Genomic DNA, 6182 nt, shown 5'->3' on the forward strand with positions numbered 1-6182 from the left:
TCAAGGCCAGCCTGGTCTACACAGTGAGTTCCAGGCTAGCTGGGGCTACAGGGAGTTCCTGTCTCAAAAAGACCAAAACAATTTTTTTTTTAAAAAAATCAGAGTAATCATTTTTTAAAAAAGCATCCACAATTTTCTGTTAAGTATCTCGGCCCTACTCCAACCCATCTGAATCCCATTACCCAAGGGAACAAAGCTCTTTCGGTTGTTTTTCCTCTGGTATTTATTTCCAGTTTTCTACATATTAGTGTGTGTGTGTGTGTGTGTGTGTGTGTGTGTGTGTGTGTGTCTATATATCTTGATTTTCCTCCCCTAATTTCAAGTATTACCTCATCTTCTTCTATAGTTTCCTTTGTTGGTCTCAACTGTCTCCTCATCCTCTCAATACAGCTGTATCAGAACTTTAAAAAAAAAAAATCATTACTGTGGCTGGAGAGATGGTTCAATGGTTAAGAGTACAGACTGAGCTTGCAAAAGAGACCAGAGTTTGATTCCCAGAACCCACATCTGATGACTCACAATTGCAGCTCCCAACTCCAGCTCCAAGGGATGCAATACCCTCTTCTGGTCTCTATAGGCACCTGCACTCACATGCCCATGAACACACATATGATTAAAAACAAATCTTTAAAATCATTACTTGTTTTATTATGATGGCTATGTATTGCACCTATTTCTCACTTCTCTTTTATGGTCTTCTAATCCCTTTCTCATTTTCTTTGCCCTCACAGAATTCCTTTTTTAAAAGTGGGGGGGGACGACAGAGAGAGAGACAGAGAGAGATCATTGGGTACCATGGAGCTTATGTGGAGGTCAGAGGAGGGAGAGTAAGACTCGATTTCTTCCTTCCACTAGGAGGGGCTGGGAGATCAAACTCAGGTCATTAGCCTTGGTGGCTGGTAGAGAGAGAGAGAGAGATCTCATCAGGGATGCCATGGAGCATATGTGGAGGTCAGAGGACAACTTTGTGGGGTCAGCTCTCTCCTTCCATCTTTATGTGGTTTCCAGGGACTGCACTCAGGTTCATCACAATGGCATCCCCTCCTTTTATTTTTCTTAAAGACGGGGTCTCACTATGTAGCCATGGCTGGCTGGCTTTGAACTCAGAATCTGCCTGCCTCTGCCTCTTGAGTGTTGGGATTAAAGGCATGTGCCACCAAGCCTGGCTATTCCTTTTTTTTTTTTTTTAATATTTTATTTCTATTTCATGTGTATGGGTATAATGCCTGCATGTAGGTAAGTGCATCCGTGTCATGCAATGCCTGTGGAGGCCTGATCAGTCAGTGCTCTTAACCACTAAGCCATCTCTCCAGTTTCAGCTATTCCTTTTTTAAAAAACAGTATTTTAGGCAGGTGAAATGGCTCAGTAAGAGTGCCACCAAACCTGATGACTGGAGTTTGATCCCTGGGGTCCACATGGTGGGTTGTCCTCTGACCTTCACACTCATGTGGCACACATGCACCCACACATATACACAAACAAAGAAACAAATGTGTAAAAACAATATTTTATTTTCACTTTAATTGAATTTCAGAAATTTCAGAATGTTTGACATCTAAGTAGAAATATTTATACTTTGTATATTTATTTATTTATTTATTTTTATTTATTTATTATTATTATTTTGATCTTTTGAGACAGAGTCTCCCTGTAGCCCCAGCTGGCCTGGAACTCACTATGTAGACCAGGCTGTCCTCAAACTCACAGAGATCTGCCTGCCTCTGCCTCTGGAGTGCTGGGATTAAAGGCATGTGCCACCACATCCAGCTATACTTTGTGTATTTATAAACAAGAAAAATATGCTTCAGTTTTGCAAAATGGGAAGCTTTTGGGAAGCATTGTAACAATCCATCTATATTTTAAATTAAGTGAAAGAATATGGTTAGAAAAGAGCTATGGATATGGCTAGGGAAGATAGAGTTGATCAGAATCAAATCAGTAAAAAGAATGAAAGCCAGACATAGTTGTATATACCTATAATCCCAGCTACTAGAAAGGACTGTGAGCCTGGGATCAGCCTATCTTTACTAAGATACTGTCTAAAACAAAACGGCAACAAGGAAGATCATACTGCAAAAGAAATACCTGCTTGGGCTTAAAGATTGTGGTGGTTTGAATGAGAATGTCCCCCATAGGCGCCAAGTATTTGGACATTTTGTCCTCAGTTGGTGGTCCTATTTTGGGAGGTCCTACAAGGTGTGGCCATGCTGGAGGAGGCATGTCACTGGGGGTGGGCTTAGAGAGTTCTTAAGCCTGGCCCCATCTCCAGGTGCTCTCTACTTTCTGTGCCTGCTTAAAGATGTGAGAGCTTAGCTTCTGCTCCTACTCCAGTCACCTCTGCCGCCATGCATTCCTACTAAGATGGATTCTTGCCCCCTTGGAGCTTATCATAAGCTAAACAAACTCTTCCTTCTATAAGTTTCCTTGGTCATGGTGTTTTATCATAGCAACAGAAAAGTAACTAATACAAAGACAGATTGTGATGGTTCCAAACCAACATGACTTCTGCATAAACCAGGGTAAGAAAGGTATCATTTTCCTAAGACAGTGAGAGTTCTCACTGTCCATTTCTGGTATGGCTAAGGATGATAATAGGCAAATGAGAAAAAGATGGCCCAAGAGCAAGGGACCAAAGAAAAACAGGTAAGTGAGCAACTGAAGAAAGAAAATCAGGGTCAAGGTAAGACCATCTCCACCCCTTCATGGGGTCCTCTCAGTGGCTGCTCAGAGGAGGTTCTGAGTTTGTTCCAGACTGCTGACTATCTATTATCTTGTTGCTGCCCATTATGGTATATTGCTTTGAGGGCAACGGATCATGTGTCAATTTCTTTCTTAAGCTGCTAGATCCAGAAGATCAACATCTAGACCCCATGTAGAGTACTGCGTACCATCTCCCCGAGTAGACCACCAAGCAACATACCCTTGCATAACTCAGAGATCCTGGACTTTCAGCTGGATACTGTGACTGAATAAGACTGTGAGGTCCTTACCTTAGGGAGGAATTGAGTGTATTTTGCTTTTAAAAGACAGTAGACCAAAAATCTGATGAGCAAAAAAGCCTGGATTGTAACAGATATTGTGTGTGTTTTTTTTTTTAATTTTTAAAACTTATTTTTATGTGTATGAGTGTATTGCCTACATGCAAGTACACCCATGTCATGCAATGCCTGCGAAGGACAGGAGAGTCAGAACCCCTGGAACTGGAGTTACAGATGGTTGATAGCCACTATGTGGGTGCTGGGATTAAAACCCAGGTCTTCTGTAAGAGTAGCTCTTAACTGCTGAGCCATCTCTCCAGCCCTCAGATGTGTTGTTTACTAAGTACTTTCACCTCTCTATCTCCCTGCACTTCTTGCCGCCCCCGAAGTTATGTGGGGTCACATGACTAGTTTCAGGAAGCTTATAAGTACACATGTATTAAACTGAAATATAAAAGGCCGAACAAGCTTTAGTAGACAACCCCCACCCAAGCTCACAATTAAACTCAGTACGTCACAAAAAAAGAAAAAAAAAAGACATGAAAGAGGGAGACTTGTTGAAAAGAAGGTCAGTGGGAAAGAGAAGGGGATGAGAGTAGGGGGTCGAATGTCATCAAAATAACATTGTGCATGTATAAAACTGCCAAAGAATAAACAGTTTAAAAAGAAATACAAAGGGTTGAAGTCACAGTGGAGTCCTTTCTTAATAAACTGGATAACAATGACTATCATTAGGCTAAAAAACTTCTCACCAGGCATGCCCAGCACTCAAGAAGTAGAAGAAGGAAGTTGGAGGCCAGTCTAGTCTATATAGAGAGTTCCAGGCCAGTCAGGATTACACAGTAAGACCCTGTCTCAAAAAAAAAAAAAAAAGAAAAGAAAAGAAAAAAGAAAAAAAAATCTAGGTAGTCTGTTTAGGTAAGGATCTTACTATGTTGCTCAGGCTGGTTTTGAACTCAGCCCAAGGGACCCCTCCTGCTTCCGCCTTTTAGTAGCTGAGACTACAGGTGTTTGTGGGCCTCCATTATTTATTATATTTTGTTTGATTTTGTTCAGCGCTGGGGGCTGAATCCAGGGTCTCATTCATACTAGACATATTGAGTCACATCCTCAGGTCTTGCTTATTCTATTTTTTTGTTTGTTCATTCTATTTCAAGCAATAAGCACATATACACAGTCCTGTATGAATGTGAAGGCACAGTTCAAATCAGGAAAATGCATGGAATCATCAAAGCACACAATCATAGCAGGAAGAACCATAGGAAAATCTTCATTTGATTTTGGCACTTAGACTCTTGGAGGTTTGGTTATAATCTTCCTTTATTTTCTTTCCAGAAAACTTAAAATATGTCCTAAGAATAAAACAGAATAATTTTACAAAACCAAAAACATATTAGGGAGATTCCATTTTCCATTTCCAACTCTCTCACTGTATCCTTGCCATACTGTTCTAATTTGGGTTTTTTTTTTTTTTTTAACAAGGCTCTCTCAGGAGCACACTGAGCTCTAGGATTTGAGAGAAGCATAAGCCATGACTGACATTTAGAGCTGTCATCTTTCCTAGTATGTTTACACTATCTATAGAGTGGTGATAAAACACTGTAAGTTCATCTGATTATTGTTTATGGTTCCATAAAATAAACTCCAAAATAAGGGGATTGAGGTTGTGACTTAGTGGTAGGTAGCAAGCTGTGTTCCTCAAGGGCAGGGTCCTCGATTTGATCCCTGGCTACCCTTGGACATGAGGGAAGAAGCCTTTTAAAACCAGTATGGCAGCACACACCTATAATTTCAGTACTCTGGTTGAGACTAGAGAGATGGCTCTGTGGTTAAGAGCACTGGCTGCTCTTGGAGAGGACCCATATTGGCTTTTAGCACCCACATGGCAGCTAACAACTGTTTATAATTCCAGTTCCAGGGGAATCTGATGCCCTCTTCTGGCCTCCATAGGCACTGCATACACATGGGGGCACCTACATACCTGCAGGCAAAATACTCATACACACAAAATAAAAAATTTCAGAAAGTGTTATTACATAAACATACTTGTACTTATAATGGTGGTGCAAAAAACAATGATTAACTTGTATGAAAAGTGGTGAGCTGGTGAGCACGTGCGATCTGGCTGAGAAGGGGGGAGGTAGGTGTGCTGCAGAAGGAAATGCCAGAGCAAAGGACAGAGGAGGATTCTTCTTCCTATTCCTGCTTTAATAACTTTTCCCTTTGTTGCTGGCCAGTGATGGAACAAGTGTTAAGACTTCTGGTCTCCTGTAATTCTAGTTCTCTAGATCCTAGCCCAATTTACCACACTCTCCTCTTGAGTTAACAGCAGACAATTATCTCAAAAGATAATCTAGGTTTGGGTTTTTTTTTAATTCTTTTTCTAAATTTTAATTTTATTTTTATTTTATGTGTATGAGTGTTTTGCCTACGTTGATGTAAGTACACCACAATATGTGCAATGTCCACAGAAGTCAGAAGAGGATGTCTGATCCCCTAGAACTGGAATTACTAATGGTTGGTTGCTGCCATGTGGGTGCTGGGAACTGAACTCAGGTTCTCTGAAAGTGCTCTTAACCACTGAGCCATCTGTTCAGCACTACACTAAGGTTTTAAACAACAAAAAAACCTTTATGACACAAAGTAAGCATTTTTTAAAAAAATCTAGACTATTGTTTAAGAGTCTAGTAGAATTTAAATCTCCTTCAGAATTACTGCATATTCTTTCAGAACAACCCTGAATGGTGCTTAGATTAATTCACATTTATCACTCTTCAATTTGATCCACCTGCAGTTTTTTTTTTTTTTTTTACAGTAACCACTTTTGACAAACTAAGACTTTTGACAAACTAAGACTTAAATTATGCTTTAGCTCATCTTCTTGCAACAGAATTGTTAAGCTTTCAAATGGATAAAACCAAAAATAAATTTATGGACTTTGCATGTATAAAGCAGAAGTTACAAAAAATTTATAGTGAAAAAGGCTCTATGCCACAGGATTATTAGCATACTTATAAATGTCTTTCATTTCCAGAGCTGGGCCTGATAGCATGTGCCTATAATCCCTGAACTCTGGAAGCTAAAGTAGAGGGATCTTGAATTCAAGGTCAGCCTGAGCTACCTAGCAAGATTCTGCCTCAAAAAACCAAACCAAACCAAATGACCCTCATTTTCAAAGGTAGTCATAATACCTGGAATATGTT

Source organism: Nannospalax galili, unplaced genomic scaffold (assembly GCF_000622305.1).
Source record: "Nannospalax galili isolate Female #2095 unplaced genomic scaffold, S.galili_v1.0 scaffold95, whole genome shotgun sequence".
Taxonomy (NCBI): Eukaryota; Metazoa; Chordata; class Mammalia; order Rodentia; family Spalacidae; genus Nannospalax; species Nannospalax galili.